The sequence below is a fragment of the Macaca nemestrina genome, chromosome 2 (assembly GCF_043159975.1).
Source record: "Macaca nemestrina isolate mMacNem1 chromosome 2, mMacNem.hap1, whole genome shotgun sequence".
Lineage (NCBI taxonomy): Eukaryota > Metazoa > Chordata > Mammalia > Primates > Cercopithecidae > Macaca > Macaca nemestrina.
In genome coordinates, this window is record NC_092126.1 from 150,772,255 (window position 1) to 150,793,618 (window position 21,364).

Genomic DNA, 21,364 nt, shown 5'->3' on the forward strand with positions numbered 1-21,364 from the left:
CTGCCATTTAGGGGTGGGGAGGGGAAGTGCTGCCTCCCTTGCCTGGTACCGCGGTACCATTTGACGACGACTGGATTGCATCGTGTCACCTCTAGAGGGAGCTCCAGCTTGTCTTCCCAATTCGTCTTCCCAATTCCAACGCTGGGTCTGGATGGAGGTAAGAGACGATAAAGTGGATTACAGGACAGACTTTGGGTTTGTTTTTCTCCACCAAAAAACTATCTTTGTTGTTTTATTTTCATATTATTCATTAATGTAACAAAATAATCAACCACCATTTATGTTGGAACTACTCATTCATCAATTACAACTCTAAGTTGGCTATGAATACGAGAATTTGGTAAAAACCAATACAAATAATCTTTCTGTCTTTTCTTTTTCTTTTTTCTTTTTTTTTTTTGAGACGGAGTTTCACTCTTGTTGCTCAGGCTGGAGTGCAATGATGTGATCTCGGCTGACTGCAACCTCTGCCTCCCGGGTTCAAGTGATTCTCCTGCCTCAGCCTCCTGAGTAGCTGGGATTACAGGCACACACCACCACGCCCAGCTAATTTTGTAGTTTTAGTAGAGATGGAGTTTCTCCATGTTGGTCAGGCTGGTCTTGAACTCCTGACCTCAGGTGATCCGCCTGCCTCTGCCTCCTAGAGTGCTGGGATTACAGGCTTGAGTCACTGTGCCCAGCCTTCTTGTTCTTTTTCAACTTTTATTTTAGGTTCAGGGGATATACGTGCAGGTTCCTTTGCATGAGTAAATTGCGTGTCACTGGGGTTTGGTGCACAGATAATTTCATCACCCAGGTAGTGAGCGTAGTGATCACTAGGTAGCTTTTTGATCCTTATCCTCCTCCCACCCTCTACACTCACGTAAGCTCCAGTGTCTATGATTCCCGTTTGTGTCTATCTGTACTCAATGTTTAGCTCCCACTTAGAAGTGAGAACATGTGGTATTTGGTTTTCTTTCCCTGCATTAATTTGCTTAGGATAATGGCCTCTAGCTACATCCATGTTGCTGCAAAGGACAGAATTTTGTTCTTTTTTATGGCTTTGTAGTATTCTATGGTCTATATTACCACATTTTCTTTATCTAGTCCACTGTTGATGGGCATCTAGGTTGATTCTATGTCATTGCTCTTGTGAATAGTGTTGCAATCAACTTGAGTGCATGTATCTTTTTGGTAGAACGATTTACATTCCTTTGGATATATATCCAGTAATGGAACTGCTGGGTTGAATAATAGTTCTGTATTAAGTTCTTTGAGAAATCTCCAAATTGCTTTCCACAGTGGCTGAACTAATTTACATTCCCTCCAATGGCATGTAAGCATTCCCTTTGCTCTGCAACCTTGCCAACATCCATTATTTTCTGACTTTTTAACAATGGCCATTCTGACTGGCATGAGATGGCATCTCATTATGGTTTTGATTTGCGTTTCTCTAATGATAAATAATGTTGAGCATTTTTTCATGTTTGTTGGCCGCGTGTATGTCTTGAGATGTGCCAAAGGACAGACTTTGGAAACGCGACAGATCTCCTTTTGAATCCAAGCTCTATCGCTCACGACTGCATGAACTTGAGCAGTTATTTTCTCTCTTTGAGTTTCATCCACTGTTGAAATGGGGTTATAATAATGGCTATTTCATAGAGGTGTTATGTGATGAATTGAGATAGCAAAAATAATCACTGAAAATAAAGCCTAGTGCATCACAGGCGCTCTACAGATGGTATCTCTACTAAAAGATTCAAAGCACACAATTAGGCCATAATACTAGAGGGGTATAAAGAGATCATAAGTAGAACTAGATGGGGAGGGGGGAACTCTACTGGCCTTTTCCTTCCTTGAAATTTCGTGGTTGCACTTCTCTCTCTTACCTCCAACGAACCCAGGGCCAGGGCTGCCTCCCTGACTCACAGGCTCTGGTCCCTTGGAAAAGTACCCAAATTGGATAGAGCAGAAAGGAGGGGTATAGTGGATGGTCGGGACAGCAGCTCTGAGGTGTTGGAAGAACTAAGATTAGAGTGTGGGGCTGAACAAAAGGAACTAGGGATAATAGTTTTCATTTGCATGCCCAGTCTGAGTTTGGGAGTGGAGGCATGTGCTGAGGAGGAATCTGGGGCCGCATTCAAGACTAAATGTTCTGATCAATTAGCATGGCCTGCTGTGGTTGTGGGATGGGTTGTGGGGTAGTATGCACATGTATCACACATTTGCCCTTTGCGGCCTGGCAAAGTGCCATTCCATCATGTGCTGTGGACCAGTGCTTGCCAGTAAACTATTTGAAAGTGGCCTGCAACGAGGTAAAAATTGAAATTGAGGTGGTTTAGACATTTTTATAGCATTTTGACAGAGTAATTTTATGTCTGTTGAATCTAATAGAAAATTTCGGCTTTGACTTTGTATGTCATTTTTTTCTTATTTTTTCAAGTAATTCATTTTTATTGTATTTTTATAGAAGTATCAGTCCATGACAGATTGGAAAAAGAAATGCCCTTTACTAAAGACTAAGGAACACTGGCTGAAAGGTTAGTCAAGAGGAGTAAAAGGAGTTCTTTCTGCTCCAATATAAACCACCAAGCTTATTTGAATAGGAGACGAGAAAGTAATAAGGGGTAGGCATTGCCTGGATCTCTGCGAATCTCCCTCAGGAACCTGCAGCAGTGAATGGCGCAGGGAGAGGTCAGCAATTTGGGATCCTGTCTGCCTTTGCCTCAGAGGATGGCCAATAAACCAAATACTCCCACTTGTTTTTTGCCATTTGTCCTCCCAAAGGTTGAGTGTTTGGGGGAAAATTGAGGCAGCTCAGCAAATAAGATGTAAGTTCTCACAAAAAGGTTGCAAGGTGCAGTTGTTAGAATGTGCACATGGCCTCCCTTGGAGACGCTGTGAAGAGAAAGCACCCACTTGGGTCTATGTATAGGCCTCCTGAGTGGAAGGCCCTGATATCCACCGCCGAATGAATGATGTGGGTACAAATGTGGCAGGCTGCCTTCCTTCTCGGTTCTGGATGCTTACAGGTAAGAGTATTTGTATTTCCTCTGTTGGATTCAGCTGTAGATTTGAGCAGTCAGATTTCTATAGCAGGCCGAGCAGTCTAGGGAATGATGATTCCTGGTAAATTATTTATATTGAAATCATAAAATATGAAGCCCATAACAGGGAAAGGCAGGGCAAAAATGAGTGCTTAGCAGAACAGGGGAATCTTGCAGACAGACAGATGGCTGGGTGGGTGGATGACAGCCCTGCCCTCACCTGGGAGCTCTTTCAACTCCACCCACAAGCAGGAGCATCTTCTCTGCAGCTAAGGCTTTGCACAACTGGCTCCAGAGGCACCATTCTCAGGAAGTGTGGGACTAGTATTGGTAGAAGCCACGTGTTACTCGTGGTGATCTACAGCCTGAGATAGAGTCAGACAGACCTGGGTTCAAATCCTGGGCAAGTTGCTTTACCTCTCTTAGTTTCCTCATCGTTGATGGGGGGTGATCTTAGGACCTCCTGCTCTGATACTCAGGATCTGAGCTGACAAATACTGAGGGACAAATCCTGAGTGCCCTTGCGTGTTCTCATGGGGTGGGTTCTAAAAAGAGTTGAGCTGGGCTGACCATGAGAGGCCGTATGGTCCAAGTCTTTTATGGTTTCAGATGGAGAACGTGAGGCCCAGTGAAGGGAATGAAATTTCCTAACAATAATTAGCCAATGAGTGCCAGGATTGGGTCTAAACTCTAGGTTGCTTGATTTACCAGCTAGCTAAAAAAAATTCAAAACTGCTGTGTCATCCAAGTTTTAAAGTGCTCTGAAGCCAAAATGGTTTCCTAGTTTGGGGCTTACTTATGTGTGTAGCCAGGGTCCCAGGTTGAGCCTGAGTGGAGCTTCAGATCAGAATCCCAGCTCACTAGAGCACTAGTACCTAACTGGGCAAGAAGTCATCTTGAGGAAAGGTGGCACCTAGCATAGCCAGCTTGACTCAGTCATAAATTCTGGTCCTCAATGGGGGCAGTGTGTGCAGTGTGGAGATTCTTGCTTGACTCGGCTCAGCCCCTGACACTGGTGTCCTACCAAAGAAGAGAGCTGTTAAGTGAACTGTTTCACCAAAAAAAAAATTCTTTAATGTTTTAGGCACAAGTGGCACTACGATGTGACAATTCTAAATAAGGGTAGCATGAAAGGAGACAAGAAGCATTTGCTCAATTTGGCAGCTACATCGCAGGGCAGCTTGACCACCTGGAGGCTCCTCCAACTGTAGCAGAAAGCAGTGTTGTTCAGAGGGGACAGGGTACCTAATGGATGCAAGAGAGAGCAGGCAGAAGCCTGTTGTGGAGGAGGTACATTTATTTGTGCTGCCGTAGGCCCTGCTAGCTGCCTACCCAGTACCATTCCCCCTTCTTTGCTAACTGAACTGCCATTTTGTGCAAAGAAGCACTGTGTCTGGCCCAGATTATGGATCTCTGAGTCAACTGGGATAATTCCATGTCCCACTTTTCCAGGCTCCCTTGAAATTAGCAGAGACCACGTGACCAGAATTAGGGTCCTTACCCACTTTCTTCTTCTTTGTGCCTTGAATATAGATGTGATGTCTGGAGCTGCAGCAGTCATTTATGTAGACTCTCCTGTAGGTAACTCCCTAGGCAAACAACAACAAACAAACAGAAATTTTCTATTTGTTTATACCACTGTAGTCAGGTTTTCTGTCCTTTGGGCGAGAAAGCCTTTGATAATGAACACGCGTAAAGAATACCTGCTATGGATCCTAGGAATTGTTGGATTTGGGAGGGAAGAGGGCTCTACAGAGAGCTTTGATGTTCGGCATAGCAATTTTGATGGAAGCATAGTAGTTAAGAAATGAACTCCAAAGCAATAAATATTTATAAGAGGCCTCATCAGAAAGGAAGCAACAAATATGTCATCAATTGTTGATATTGTATAATGATTGTGTATGTAAACCATCCAAAAGAATATATACAAAAACTATTAAATTAATAAGTGAATTTAGCAAGGTCATTGGATACAAGGTCAGTATACAGAAATCATTCTATTTCTCGATACTGGCAACAAACCAAAAAAATAAAAATTAAAAAAATATAGTGGTATAAAAGGCATCAAATTTGTAGGACTAAATCAAACAAAACATGTCAACAGGGCACATGTATACATATGTAACAAAGCTGCACGTTGTGCACATGTACCCTAGAACTTAAAGTATAATAAAAAAAAGAAAAAAAAAGAAAGAAAACCTACAAAAATTATTTAGAGGAATTAAAGAATATCCAAAAAAATAAAAGATATTTCATTTGGAAGACTGTCTGTTATAAAGATGACTCTTCTTACCAGATTTGTTCATAATCTTAATGCAATCTCAATTAAAAAAAATCCCAACAGATATTTTGGTGGAGATTGGTAGGCCTGGAAAAGAGCTAAGAATACCCAAAGCAAGCCTGAAGAACAAAGCTGGTGGAATTACACTGTCAGACGAAGATGTAAGTGAAGATGTAATATAAAGCTATAGTAGCTAAGAGAGTGTGGTATTTGTCCAAGGATAGGCAGACCAACAGAGTAGCATAGAGAGGCCAGCAACACACCTTTGAATGTATAGTTACCTGACTTATTTTCAGTACACGATGAAGAGTCAATTGGATATTCACAAAGGCAATTCCAAGTGGATTGTAGATCTCAATGTAAGAGGTAAAACAATAATAGTTTTATAAGAAAACAGAGCGGAATATCTTCATGACCTTGGAGTACGCAAGTATTTCTTGAATAGCTCACACAATGTACAAACTATATGGGAAAAATGGATAAATTAGACTACATTAAAATTTAAAAACTGCTACAGTGAGCAGATGAGTAATTGCATAGGGTTGGAGGGATGGGTTTGAGGGAAAATAGAAAGTGACTGCTAGTGGGAACGGAGGTTCTTTTTGGAGTGATGAAAATATTCTAAAATTGATTGTGGTGATGATTGTACAGCTCCATGAATATACTAAAGCCACTGAGTTGTGCATTTTCCATGGGTAAATTGGTACATAAATTATATCTCAATATAGTTGTTAAAAAACACTTCTGTTCTATTAAAATCTATGAAGAGAGTGATTAGGAAATCCACAAAGTAGGATATAGTTGCAATACGTGTGTCTAATGAAGGACTTATATCCAGAATACTAAGAGAGTTCCTACAAATCAACAAGAGAAAACACAAACTCAATAGGAAAATGAGCCAAAGGATAGAACAAGAACTTTACCAAAGAAGACATCAAAATGGGCAATTACCTCAAAAGAATGGGCTCAACTTCACTAGTCTTTGAGGGAATGAAGTTAAAACTACAATATGATATTATTATACACCCACCTGCATGGCTCAAATAAAAACAGCAGACACCTAAGAGTTGGCAAGGATGTGGAGCAACTGGAACCCTTAGATTCTTCTGGTGAAAAGTGTTTGGAACTATTTATGAAAGTTGAACATACATATCCCACATGAACCAGCAATTCTGCTCCCAGATAGATGCCCAATGGAAATGCACATATATATGCATGAAAAGACAAATCACAGCACTATTTGAAATGGTGCCCAGCAAAAAATAACCCAAATGTCCACTAAAAGTAGAATGAAAAATTGCGGGATAGTCATACAATGAAATACTACATAGCAATAAAAATGAGTGCATTATTGCCTTTTGGAACTGCATGGGTGAATTGCATGAAGATTATGAGGAAAGAAGATAGACACGAAAGGGTACATATTGTAGGATTAGTTTTAGATGAAGTTTAGAAGTAGGTAAAGTGAGCTGTGGTATTAAAAGTCAGGATTGGCAGTGCCAGGGCTCATGCCTGTAATCCCAGTGCTCTGGGAGGCCGAGGCAGGAGGATGACTTGAAACTAGGAGTTCAAGGCTGCAGTGAGCTGATTGCACCACTGCATTCCAGCCTGGGTGATAGAGTGAGACCATGTCTTTAAAAAGTAATAAGTCAGGATGGTTCTCCAGGTGAGGAACTAGGGACTGGAACTGAGCAGGAGGGACTTCTGGGGTCTGATACCATTCTTTTTCTTGATCCTCATGAGTCTTTGTGCTGGGTTATGTTCAGTTTGTGAAAATACTTTGAACTATACACTTACGAGTTGTACGTGTTTCTGTATGTTTGTTATTCTTCCATAAAATGTTTACAATTAAAATGTAAAGAGAGTATGGGCTCTGGAATCAGACTGCCTGGGTTCAAATCCTGAGTTGGCTTCTTCTTGTCTATGTCCTTGGACAAGCTACCTGTCATCTGTGTCTCAGTTTCTTAATACGCAAATTGGGGAGGAAAATAATACCTGCTTCATAGAACTGTGGCAAACAGTAAGTGAGGTAATACATGTAAAACCCTCAAAACTGAGCCTGGCAAATGGTAAATACTCTGTCAAGGTTGGTTCTTATTATTCCTATTACGTGACCATTTTGCAACCCAATCCTGGTGAGAAACAAAGGGAGAGAAAGAACTGGGAAGAGTTTTTATTATTAATGTTTGGGTTATGTAGCCAAAATTATTTTTTTTAAATCAAGATGATCTCTCAAACAACTTATTTGTTTTTTTGTTTGTTTTTGGAGATGGGGTCTCGCTATGTTGCCCAGGCTGGAGTGGACTGGCTATTCACAAGGCAATGCCACTACTGATCAGCATGGGAGTTTTGACCTGCTCTGTTTCCCACCTGGGCTGGTTCACCCCGCCTTAGGCAACCTGGTGGTCCCCCACTCCTGAGAGGTCACCATATCAATGCCAGACTTAGTATGGACATCCAACTGGCATAGCGCACTACAGCCTAGAACTCCTGGGCTCAAGTGATCCTCCCACCTCAGCCTCCTGAGTAGCTGGTACTACAGGCACAAGCCACTGCACCCAGCCAAACAATTTGTTTGTAAGCTTGCTAGCTAAGTAGTTTCCAGATCAAAATGAATCTAAGCCAACCAAAGAGCTCGAAATCCACAATGGTGCCCAGTTAGTCCCTAGCTTGTGAGTTAGCTTTGAATTTGAGGGAAGAGATTTCCTCATTAGCTTGCAAGTTAAAAAAAAAAAAAAAAAAAGGGAAACAAATTCCTGGCTCACCAATATATTAGCAAGCTATAAGCCTGAAACTGAAGACTTCTCCCAGCTTTTTGCTTGCTGTTGCCCTTGCCACGACCTTCCTAGTTGTGAGCTGCTAAAGGACTGACTCAGGATCCCTGATAATTCTAGCTCTTTGCTGGCTGATGGGCCGGAAAGACCTCACCTTGCCTTGGTGGTGGCTCTTGGCCTTGAAGCCTCATCCCTAATTATGGCATGAAACCTTTTGTCCTCCCTGAAAGGGTTTTCAGGCTTCAGAGATCAGACGGGGGATGTAGATAATGTTGAATCCTGGCAGTCACCTTGGTGGAGGACACAGAACCATGCTATGCCCTGGGGTGGAGGGATGAAATAAGAGCTAACAACAGTCCTGCTCTTTAGAACAAAACCCTGCCAGCTGGTTCAAAATGTCACCTAGCCTTTTTTTTTTTTTTAAAGATAGGTAATTAAATGGTTCCACCTGTAGTTGTTTCTGCACGAATCCTTTGGAACAGAGGGCTTGTGGTTCCAGATCCCTGGGGCGCATGAAAACTGCATAAAGCTCTGATGAAAAACCAAAGACAGCAGACCTCCAGAGACAGACAAACACATTCCAGCCAGCTCAGAGCAACCTCACTCTGTGGTGCTGGCACCCTTCAAAGCCGAGCATATTCATTAGTTTCTCTCTTTGGGTCCCTCCAGCCATCTCAAAGTCAGTCCCTTGCATGGCTGCAGAGCGCAAACTTGCAGAGATGGAGGTAGGGACCAAGAAACGACTGGGCTCTGTTTCTCCTCGGCTCGGCAGGAACGATTATTACACTCCACAGTCAGAGGAAGAATATTTCTTCCTTTGTTTAAAGGCCAAAGCAGGCAGTGATATATGAGGCTCAGCCACACAGAGTGAGAAGCAAAATACAAAGTATTTAAAAGCTGGGGTTGAGTTCAAACCCCAGCTCTGCTACTTCCTAGCTGTGTGACCTTTGCACTTGTCTTGTGAACTTGAACTTGAATCCCCTTCCCTATTCCAAGGGGCCAGGAGTACCTACTTCATGGGATGCTGATGAGGATTAAATGAGATAGTGCATGGAGTCTGGCACAGGGCAGGCCGTTGATACTTAACAGCTCTTATTTTTATTATCTGTGTCAGGTGGTGCCTGTTATGGCTTCTGAAATCACAGCCAGTCTTTGACATCCCTTCTCCGCTTTGAGTCTTCCAAATGAATTTTGTGGTTGCAGTGTGTTTGTCTCCGGAAGTCTGGTGTTCTACTGAATCAGGCCACAGACTTCATTCCTTGGAGACACAGTGCTAGGATAATTGCTAAGAAATTGAGTTAGGGGCTGCTGTAGCTTTCTCAAGGTTGTCCAATTGTGCCTCTCTAATTTTGGGGCTGGGACTGCCTGGCTTTTTTCTCTATCTTCAAAAAGCTATGAGCGTGGGTGTGAGGTGAGTGCAGGGCTCAGCAGCTGCTCATGCCATTTGGAGAGGAGCCAGCAAGTGATGGAAGTGGCGCACACCCATGTTTGCCTGCTTTTGTGTGCCTACAGCTGCGAGAATGAGCAGGGATCTCGCTCTTTGACTGTACCCTATTTGTACTGGTGGCCCAGCCCAGCTGTGATGGTAACTTCCAGATCCTGACCCCAGTTTGATGTTCTTTGGCCTTATTTATTTATTTTTTTGAGATGGACCGTCGCTCTGTCGCCAGGCTGGAGTGCAGTGGTGCCATCTCAGCTCGTTGCAACCTCCGCCTCCTGGGTTCAAGTGATTCTCCTGCCTCAGCCTCCCAGGTAGCTGGGACTACAGGCACGCACCACCATGTCCAGCTACTTCTTGTATTTTTAGTAGAGCTGGGGTTTCACCATGTTGGCCAGGATGGTCTCGATCTCTTAACCTCATGATCTGCCCACCTCGGCCTCCCAAAGTGCTGGGATTACAGGCATAAGCACCTGGCTTTTGGCCTTATTTTTGAGGTCTCCTTCTTTCCACCAATAATGAAAACACTAGTAATAATATCAGTTCCTGTTTTGTTTACTCTCTCACAAGATACTCGGCTATGGGGTCAGATAGACATAGGTTCACATGGCAGCGTGGCCATTTATTGGCTCTATGATTTGCACTATATGACTCTGACCTAAACCAGTGGTTTGCAAACTTTCCTATATAGTAGAATCACCTGGGGATATTTTAAAAAGTTCTCTGCCCAGGCCATGCCCCTAATTACATCAGAATCTCTGGGGTAGGACCTAGGCATCGGCATTTTTGCCCGCCACCAATGTGTGAGTACCTGAGGATGGGTGAGCTGGCTCTCTAGGGCAGCCCCTGCGGCGGCTCCGTGTGGGCCTCAGGCTAGCTGCATCAATGCCACCTGGAGGCTTGTCGGAAATCCTGGACCTCAGGCCCCACCACAGACCTACTGGATGTGAAGACCCAGGTGACTCTCCTGCATGTTAACATGTGTGCAAGAAGCGCTGGGCAGAGAGTCACTCTCCTTATCAATAAAGTGGGGGTCATAATGGTGCCCAAACCTGCCTGCTCATAGCAATCACCTGGAATGCCTGATACACTCTAGATTCACGAGGCCTCACCCCAGTCTTGCTGAATGAGAATGCCAGGGTGAGGGCTGGGGATGTGTATTTGTACCACGTTCCCCTGGGGTGATTCTTATAATCAGGCAAGTTTGAGAAACACGGAGTTATAAGCCTCAAAGGATTACTGTCAGGATTAACTGATAAAATAGTGCTCTTGTTTTTGTTGTTATTGTCACATATAGAGGCTTTACTCTCGAATGACACACTGCTAGCTGCTTTGTGCACACTCTGATTGAATGAGATAAGTGTTATTGCCTCCATTTTGCGGCGAAAGGCTGAATTTCAGAGGAAGAAAGTGACTTGCTCTAGGTCACATAGCTGAGGTATGATGGAACCAGCCCGACTCCAAAGCCTATGCTCTTCCCACTCCCTGCTACTATGGAAATTTAATTCATGCTTTGCTTTTCCTTGAGAAGAAAGTTCAGCTTTCAGACAGGTATTAACATTCCAGATTCATCTTCCAGTTCACATATACACTCACTTGGTTTATTCATCAAATATTTACTGAGCACCTGTGATGGGCCAGATGCCGTTTAGGCAGTGAGGATACAGCAGTGAAAAAGACAAGTCCAGTTCATAGGAGCCTACAATCCAGTGAGGGAGATGGACGATACATGAATAATCTCACCACTGGTTAATTAGTTACAGTTGAGATGCAAGCTAGACAGACAGCACATTAGAAAAGCACAGGATGAGGGACCCACCCTTGCCTGTGGAGCCAGGGCAGGCTTCTCTGAGGAAGTGACTTGGATGCTGAGATGCAGAGGTTGAGAAGGGGTGACCAGGTCTGAGGGGAGGGAAGTGAGTACCAGGCAGAGGGACTCTCTGGCTGTTAGGAGCTGGAGTGTTCACGGACTGATAGGCCCAAGCTACCCACCTTCTGACCCAGAGTTTTACTTACATGAATCTGGTCTTTATGCTGGTGCCAGAATGATCTAAAATACACATATTCCCACTTCAGCTCTCTGATAACAATCCCTCAAAACTCCTTTCTCTGGCTGGATCAAGTCCCAGCACCTTGGCTGGGAATTCAAGGCCTGATATAGTTTGGATATTTGTGCCCATCCATATCTCGTGTTGAATTGTAATCTCCAGTGCTGGAGGTGGGGCCTGGTGGGAGGTGTTGGATCATGGGGGCGGATCCTTCATGGCTTGGTGCTGCCTTCATGACAGTGAGTTCTCACGAGATCTAGTTACTTAAAAGTGTGTGGCACCTCTGCTCTCACTCTCTCCCTCTCTCGCTCCTGTTTTCGCCATGTGAGACGCCTTGCTCCCCCTTTGCTTTTCACCACCATTGGAAGCTTCCTGAGGCATCCCCAGAAGCAGATGCTGCCGTGCTTCCTGTACAGCCTGCAGAACTGTGAGCCAATAAAACCCCTTTTCTTATAAATTACCCAGTCTCAGGTATTTCTTCATAGCAATGCAAGAATATCGTAACATAAAGCCCTTTCTTGTCTCACCTCTTCTATCTGGGATGATATATATCTCATACTCTAGCCATGTCCAACTAGGTGGAGTTTCGGCAATATCTTCTTTCAATGAGTCCATGTCCTGTCATAAGCTATTCATGCTGTCTGTCTGTCCACTTATCCATCCATCTATCCATCCATCCATGCATCCATTCCTGAGGAGGAGGGAGCTATTCTACTTATTATTTGATACAGAACTCAGATGTTACTTCTTCCACCATTCACCAGGTGGAGTTAGTTGACCCCTGATCTCTACTCCCATAGTACTATATTTTTAGTATAGCCAAGGCTAACTATGGACATACAGGCACCTGGGGCAGTATTTATCTAAGACCAGATTGTGCTGCACTATTACAAAATTAGCCCTAAAATCTCAATGGTTGAACACAACAAAAACTTGTTTCTTTTTTTAAACAACTATACTAAATAAACAACTACACTAGATAAAATTCATGTATCATAAAAGTCACCCATTTAAATTGTATGATCCAATGGCTTTTAGTGTATTCACAGAGTTGTACACCCATCACCACTATCTAATTTTAGACCATTTTTATCACCCCAAAAAGACACCTCTGTACTGGTTAACAGTCACTCCCTATTACCTCTGCCAGCATAGCCCTAGACAACCACTAATCTACGTTCTGTCTCTGTCCTTGCCTATTGTGGACATTTCATATAATTGAAATTATAGAATATGTGGCCTTTTGTGTCTGGCTTCTTTTGCTGAGTATAATGTTCTCAAGGTTCATTTATGTTGTAGCACGTATCAGTAGTTCTTTCCCTTTTATTGCTGGATAATACCCATTGTATAGATATACAATATTTTGTTTATTTATCAATTGATGGATATTTGGGTTGTTTCACTTTGGGGCTATTATAAAAAAATTTATTTCTTGAGTGGTTGAAGTACACTGAGACCCCATCCAACACCTCAGGGCAGCTGTCTCCACGTGCTGACACTCAGGGCTCCCAGGCGGCTTCGGTTTTGTGGCTCTACCATCTCAGCCTCTGCCTTCACCACAGCAGGAGAAGAGAGAAGCAACAGGAACCCACATTGCTCTTGGATGCTTAGGCCTGGAAGTGAAATGTGTCACCTCTGCTTACTGCTGGCTAGATGGTCACATAGCCCTAAATAAGTGCAAGAGGGCTGGGCAGTGTACCCTTCCTATGTGCTGAGAGAGAAGAAAAGGAGAAACGAACATGAGTGAGCACAAGTATTGATAATTATCCCAGGCAGGCTAATGATTTGGCATCCTTTCAACCCACTCTTCTTCAAATGTTTGTTAATAGAGTATTTGGAGAAGAGGCCGAAAATTGTTGGGTGTTAAGAACAAAAATAAATAGGACTCTTGGCACTCTTGGCAGTATTTAGTCTTTCTGTTGTCTAATCAAAACACCTCTATATTAAAACTTGTATCTCCATTCAGCAAACAAAAGGCCTGCAGTTAATCTGAATGTTCCTTCCTAAAAGATGAGTTTTAGGGTCAGGAGCAGTGGCTCACACCTCTAGTCCCAGCACTTTGGGAAGCTGAGGCGACTATATCACTTGAGCCCAGCGTTCAAAACCAGCCTGGCCAACATGGTGAAACCCCATCTCTACAAAAAATACAAAACCTAGCCAGGCGTGATGGCACACGCTTGTAGTCTCAGCTACTTGGGAAGCTGAGAGGGGAGGATTAATTGAGCCCAGGAGATTGAGGCAGCAGTGAGCCACGGTAGTGCCAATACACTCCAGGCTGGGTGACAGAGCAAGAATGTGTCTCAAAAAAGAAGAGATTAATTTTAGAGTTCCATAAATGTTGGACCATGCTTCTTAGATGTTTTATCACCTACCTAAGTTCCTCAAAGAATTATTCCCTACCATGTGCAGCATTCTCCTCAGAAGGAACTCCAGGGATGGTGTAGTACAGATAGCTAGCTGCCTACCCAACATTTATTCTCCTTTTCTATTTTACTGCTAATTTTAATTTAAAACTTTAGATATAATTTAAAACTTTAGAGATGGGATCTTGCTATACTGTCCAGGCTGGACTCAAACTCCTGTGCTCAAGTGATCTTCCCACCTCAGCCTCCTAAGTAGCTGGGACCATAGGTATGTACCACCACACCTCGCCTTTCCTTTTCTTCTTTCTGAAGGTAGTACAGTACTAATAGCTAGCTGATTGCTCAGTAACCATTCTCCTTCTTTTTCCTTAATACCAGGACTCTAGTTTTGGTGGAAAGTAACAATATACCCACATGAAAAACTTTATTTCTTAGTCTTCCCTGAAGATAAGTGGCCAAATGACAGTACCTGATTGGGGCTTCCAGGAAAGATCTCTAAATGGCATTGACTATGCAGAGTCATCTCTTGTAATCTTGCTCATTCCTACTACTTGGAATATAGACGTGATGGCTAGCAGTACAGCGTCAATCTTGTCACCATGAGGTGATTCTGAGAATGGAAGCCATGAGGTCAGCAAGACTGCCTGATGATGGAGCTATCACATCTGCCCTGAACTACTCACTTCCAGACTTCTTTTATGTAAGAGAAAGAGAAGAAAAATAAAAATGTGTTTAAGGCACCGCAGTTGGGTCTCTGATGCAACTGGTGTTATAGACAGTCCTCATCTTCAGGATCATGGCAGAGGGAAAAAGAGAAGGGAAAGTAAAGATAAAGGATGGCAAGAATGGACAGGGACAAGACAAGGACCTGCATCCCAGGAACATGAAGGAAGAGTTGGACTGTGAAGGAGAGGGGAAGGGGGTAGGTAAAGATGGTGAATGAAGGCAGGTTAGTGGTTTGGGTGCTGATTCAGAATCAGATAGTGGTGAGTTTAACTCCCGGCTTCACCCATAACTAGCTTCATGTCCTCAGGCACATAGCAGGTGTTCAATACAATATAATAATAACAACAGCAAAGAGGTATGTAACATGTTTGATGCATCAGGGATTGTTCAAAGTGTTTTTCATATATTAACTCATTGAATCTGCACAACCCTATAAGTACTCTTATCCCCATTTTCTTTCTTTCTTTCTTTCTTTCTTTCTTTCTTTCTTTCTTTCTTTCTTTCTTTCTTTCTTTCTTTCTTTCTTTCTTTCTTTCTTTCTTTCCTTCTTTCTTTCTTTCTTTCTTTTTCTTTCTTTCTTTCTTTCTATTATACTTTAAGTTCTAGGGTACATGTGCACAACGTGCAGGTTTGTTACATATGTATACATGTGCCATGTTGGTGTGCTGCACCCATCAACTCGTCAGCACCCATCAACTCATCATTTACATCAGTTATAACTCCCAGTGCCATCCCTCCCCCCTCCCCTCTCCCTATAATAGGCCCCGGTGTGTGATGTTCCCCTTCCCATGTCCAAGTGTCTTATCCCCATTTTCTAAATATCAAACTGTGATACAGAGACTTTAAGTAACTTGACCAAGGTCACAGCTAGTAAGTGTCAGAGCCATGATACAACTATCTGTATTTGAAGCGACATACTATTATAAACTTGGCAAACGGATTGGGAACTCAAAGTTTGCTCATAAATCCACTTGCTTTAAGTCCATAGTGACACCATACATGTGACTGCTTTGATTGACAGAGAACAGAGTTGTGACCTTCTGCCCTGGCTTGTTGTTTGCCTGAATTCATCATAATGCAATAATAATGCATAATAATGGAGATTGACATTTCAAAAATTGTTGAGCTTCTGTTTCATGACAATTACTATTACTGTGATTGAGCACATACTCAGCATTGAATAGCATGTGAGAAGCTTGGACATAGGCTGGTATGTAAATTATTCAATTAGTCCTATGAGATGAGTAATAATGTTTTCATTGAACAGATGAAGGGTTTGAGGCCCAGAAAGTTGACACAACTTGCTGAAGGTATCATGGGTAGTAAGTGGTAGAATCAGAATCAGACTTTGGTGTAAATGAAGATAAAGCTGGAGCTCTTTCCACTGAGTAACACCTTGCTGAGGGTGGCAAGAAGGAAGGGCTGGGCAGAGAATGTGGGGATGAAGGACAGAGAATGGAGGAGGCAGGAGGGACACGGAGAGGGATGGGCAGTCAGTACCAGCTTAATACACCTGACTCAATAGGGCTTGAAATGTGGGAACTGGGCCTTTTGTGCTTGTGCTTAATTAATTTTCCTAGCCTCTCTATCAACTTAATGTTGAAATTTCATTTAGAAGCCTCCTGACAGTTAAGAGCAAATTGGTATCCTCCATCAGGGGATGGAGTCTGGATACCTGCATTCTTTGTTGAGTGTTGTCAATAATTTGCAGGCGCCTTGGAAAAGTCATTTGACATATGAGCCTTACCTTCTCCTAATACGAGGGCAAGATTGTACAGAGGGCAAGGAGTTGGGAGAATCAAATGAGGCTGTATATTTCATTTCTGAGTATTATTTATTAGTATTTAATTACATATAGCACTTACAAACACAATACTTGTCAATGGTGGAAAAATTAGACTGGGCACAGTGACTCACACCTCTAATCCTAGCTCTTTAGGAGGCCAAGGCATGAGGATCACTTGAGGACAGGAGTTTGAGGCTGCAGTGAGCTATGATCTATGATTCTGTGATCATGTTACTACACTCCAGTCTAGACAACAGATGAGACCCTGTCTCTAAAAAAAAATAAATAAATGATTTTTTAAGTGGAAAAATTTGGGATGTGGTGGTTTACGCCTATAATCCCAGCATTTTTGGGAGGCCAAGTCAGGAGGATCACCTGAGGCCAGGAGTTCCAGACCAGCCTGGGCAAGATAGTGAGACCCTATCTCTTAAAAAAAAAAATTTAACTGGGTGTCTTGGCTCATGTCTCTAGTCCTAGCTACTTGGGAGGCTGAGGTGAGAGGATCGCTTGAGGTCAAGAGTTAGAGACTGCAGAGAGCTATGATTGTGCCATTGCACTCCAGCCTGGGTGACAGAGCAAGACTCTGTCTCTAACAACAAAAATAAAGTAGAAAAATGAGAAGATACAGAGAAACAAGAAAAGTAATGTAAATATTCTTTGTGCTAGGCATAGTTGACCGGCTAACCCAATGCCAACCAGCCCCTGGTTTTCCCAGCCTACCTTGCAGCTGGGGTGACCATGTGACCTAGTGTTGGCCAGTAAGATAAAAATGTAAGGCCTTTGCTTTTCTAGTTCAAAGGAACAGATGGGATTGGTGCCATCCCTTCCCCCTTGAATGTGAGATTTAACATGTTGAGAGGCAACCATCTTGAGACCTCGGAGAAAGACCAAGGGAACTGCAAAGATGCTGGCCCTGACAATGCTGCGTTGCTGAACCAATACCAGCAGCTGCTTACCTCCTGATTTATTGTGCCAGAAGAACAAACCCTTGTTATTTTAAGCCACTGTTAGTTGAGTTCTCTGTAATTTCTACCATAACTGTTACCTTAATATACTCCCAGCATCCCAAGATCATAATTGCTAACACCTCATCATGTATCTTTTCAGATCTTTTCCATTGTACAGGCAGAAGGAAAATATTTTGAATTATTAAGAGGTTATTTCCTTCTAACACATGTTACCTTGAATCTTTTGTGTTTTACACCCACCATTCAGGCCTTTTACAGGTACTGCCCATAAGGACAATAAAGAGTATAGAAAAACAAAAGGCCAAATTCTTAGTTACTCATAAAATGACTTGAAAACCTATAGTATGGGCATAAGTTTGGAAGCCAAAGTACTGTTTATTCACAAAAGCCAGGATTTTTTTTTGACAGAAATTGTTTATCTCCAGATTTGCAACAGCCTGACTTGGTACATAAAAGAGCAAATGTGGAAGACTTAGAGCACAGCGTTTGTAAGATAAACCCCAGAATGAAAAAGAAAGAAAAAAAAAAGAGAGAGAGAGAGAGACTAGTAGGAATGTCTGGAGAGGGAAGGCAGAATGAGACAGATGAGACCACAGCTGACACATTGCTTAGGTTCTGAAAAGGGGCTCAGAGCTCTGCCTCACACCTGAGAGTGGGAGTGGACACTGGGAGTCCTAAGCAGGTTTAGCGAGAATGCAAAAGCAGAAGGAACTTGAACCTTTCTTCCCAGGATGCAAGTTCATTAAAGTTGCTCCGTGTCAAATCTGATACATTGAAGGGCAAAGTAGCCATTGTCTGGGCAAGGCTAAAGGCATGCTTTCCGACGTGGAAAAGCATCTAAAAATTTCTCAGGGACCCCTACGGTGGATACCAAACGAGCTGAGAATAAATTGTGACAAGGTAAATCAGGAGTGCATAGACATCTCAACTGGCAGCCGGGACAGGACCACAGACATTAGCAGCAGATGCCAGTGCTTCATGGTGGGGACCAGGTAAGATAAGGTGTAGAGGCCAGGGAGGAACAGGCAGTAGCACAGGGACCAGATGCTGCTGCTCTGGATTCTAGGATGATGCATCTGTCCACCGAAGAACTAAAATCACCCAGAGAAGGATCAGAAAATGGGAGGATTTTGAACTGATCATTTATTGATTGATTGTTTTGAGACAGGGTCTTGCTCTGTTGCCCAGGCTGGAGTGCAGTGGCACGACCTCAGCTCACTGCAGCCTCAACCTCCTGGGTTCAAGCGATCCTCCCATCTCAGCCTCCCAAGTAGCTGGGACTGCAGGTGCGCACTACCGTGCCTGGCTAATTTTTGTATATTTTTTGTTAGAGATGGGGTTTCACCATGTTGCCCAAGCTGGTCTCGAACTTCTGAGTTCAAGCAATCCACCTGGCCTCCCAAAATGCTAGGATTACAGGCGTGTGCCACCATGCCTGGCCTGAATTGATCACTTTAAATCAGGGAATATCTCAATTACTTTGAGCTGCAAATTTGTTTTCTACAATCATCAGGAATGTGATATCGTAGCCTAAGATAAGTTCAGTTTAAATTAATAAATAAAGCTATTTTCTGGACACCCAAGTATGCATTCTGTGTATTTTACCCAACTACCATGCATGCTTACATTGATAACATATACGCAATTTTCCCAATATGGAAAAATGGTGTACATACTCTTTTATAAATTTATGTTCCCTCAAAATATTGTGAGCATCTTTCTATGTTTACAAATATTAATTTTAATACAGATTGAGTATCCCTTATACCAAATGCCTGGGACCAAACATGTTTTGGATTTTTAATTTTTTTTTTCAGATTTTGGAATATTTGCATTACACCTACCAGCTGAGCATCCCAAATCCAAAAATCCAAGTCCATAAGGCTCCAGTGAGCATTTCCTTTCAGTGTCATGTCAGTGCTCAGAATATTTAGGATTTTGGAGCATTTCAGATTTTGGGTTTTCTGACTTGTGATGCTCAACCTGTAGTGATTCTTCAACTTTCTTGAAACCCCTTTGAGAGTCTGATAAACTTTATATTCTCAGAAAAAGGCACATATACATACACCCACAGAAAAATGTCTGTAGGTACATGTTTAACAACGCAAGTTTGAGAAGTGCTTGTCGGCAATGCAGTTTTCAATAACTGAATAGTATACAATATATGGCCACCCTACAATTTATTTCATCAACCTCCTATTGTGCACATTTAGACTGTTTCTAGTTTTTCCCTATTATAAGTGATCTCTATGATACATTTCTCAAACTAGAATTGTTAATTATATTAGAATGTTTGCACTGTAGGTAACAGGATGCTCAAGTAACAGTGGTTTATATTTCTCACATAAAAGATTCAGAAGAAGCAGTGCAGTGCAGACTCAATAGTACCATTGAGAATCCATACTTTTGCTGTCTTTCTGCTCTGCTGTGCTTAGTTTTTTGTCTTGTCACCTCATGGCTACAAAATAGCTGCTGTAGCACCAGCTATCACATCCTTGCTCAAGGCAGGATGAAGTGGGGAAAGACAATATTTTTTATCAAGAAAGCAGATTTTTGCATAAGTCTCAATAGCCAGAACTAGGTCACGTCTTGAGGCAGCAAAAGTAAATATTTTTTTCATTTTTTTTTTTTTTTTTTTTTGAGATGGAGTCTCACTCAGTCTGTCACCCAGGCTGGAGTGCAGTGGCACAATCTTGGCTCACTGCAACCTCCGCCTCCAGGTCCAAGGGATTCTCCTGCCTTAGCCTCCCGAGTAGATGGGACGACAGGCACATGCCACCATGCCTGGCTAATTTTTTGTATTTTTAGTAGAGATGGGGAGATGGGGGTTTCACCATGTTGGTCAGGCTGGTTTCAAACTCCTGACCTCAAATGATCCGCCCACCTCGGCCTCCCAAAGTACTGGGGTTACAGGTATGAGCCACCACGCCCGGCCTTTTCCAGGCTATTTTAATAGAGGCAGTGAAGGGAAAAGCGTGCTGGTGGTGGGTTTTTGGTTAATCAGTCTGTTACACAGGGACTGACTTTCTATTTCTTAGCTCTGCCACCTGACACCAAGGAAGGCATTTATCTAGGCCTTGGATTCCTTACCTGTAGGATGTGAGTAGTAACTTCTACTTTACAGCATTGTTGGAGGGACAAGATGAGATTATGGATGAGAAAGTGCCAGGAAGTGAAATATAGATATTGGTTGTTGTTAACAGTCATTCTATTTTGTTCTTGAGGTTTTTTTTTTTGTTGTTTGTTTGTTTGTTTGTTTTGTTTTCAGAGACAGGTTCTTACTCTTGCCCAGGCTGGAGTACAGTGGTACAATCACAGCTCACTGCAGCCTCAAACTCCTGGGCTCAAGTGATACTCCCACCTCAGCCTCCCAAGTAGCTAAGACTATAGGTAAGCACAGCCACACTTGGCTAATTTCTAAATTTTTTGTAGAGACAGGGTCTTACTATATTGCCCAGGCTGGTCTGGAACACTTGGCCTCAAGCAGTCCTACTGCTTCAGCCTCCCAAAGTGTCGGGATTACAGACATGAGTCACCACCCTGGCCAGCAGTCGTTCTTTCTGGCCATTTTGGAACCTATTGAAACCAAGGTCAGGGCCTGTGATTTGCTGGTAAACTGATTCTCCACGGAGGAAAATGTGCCTTGATCTGTGGCATTTCGTGATAACCATGAGATAAATATTCTGACCATGGCTGATATCCAGCTACCAACAGTTTAACAACCAGTCATGACATTCTCAAATATTTAACACTTCACCTCGTTAGCTAATATAAGTCAGCTCTAGCACACCCAGAGCACAAAGTCAGCCACCTTCTACTGAAGTGTCCTCGCTGGGCCAGAATCAGCTTATTGGCTCATGTAACCAAGATATTCAGGACTAGTTCTGGCTTCATGCAAGCCTGAATCCAGGAGCCCACACAATGTAAGCAGGAAGTCAGGCACGTTTTCTCCTC

The 21,364-nt window shown here is 42.9% G+C and overlaps 2 long non-coding RNA genes across 3 annotated transcripts in view; one reads left to right on the top strand and one right to left on the bottom strand.

The window, feature by feature from the left end:
* The window catches only part of LOC105477717 (uncharacterized), a 25,447-nt gene continuing 4,083 nt past the window's right edge, over nucleotides 1–21,364 (bottom strand). Inside the window, exons 2-3 of the long non-coding RNA XR_984908.2 lie at nucleotides 4,528–4,615; nucleotides 1–147 (exon numbers count right to left, since the gene is read on the bottom strand). This is a non-coding gene — a long non-coding RNA (uncharacterized lncRNA). The remainder of the gene's footprint in view (nucleotides 148–4,527; nucleotides 4,616–21,364) is intronic.
* The window catches only part of LOC139362015 (uncharacterized), a 17,202-nt gene continuing 11,652 nt past the window's right edge, over nucleotides 15,815–21,364 (top strand). For both annotated transcript variants that reach the window (XR_011620242.1, XR_011620243.1), the window contains exon 1: nucleotides 15,815–15,866. This is a non-coding gene — a long non-coding RNA (uncharacterized lncRNA). The remainder of the gene's footprint in view (nucleotides 15,867–21,364) is intronic.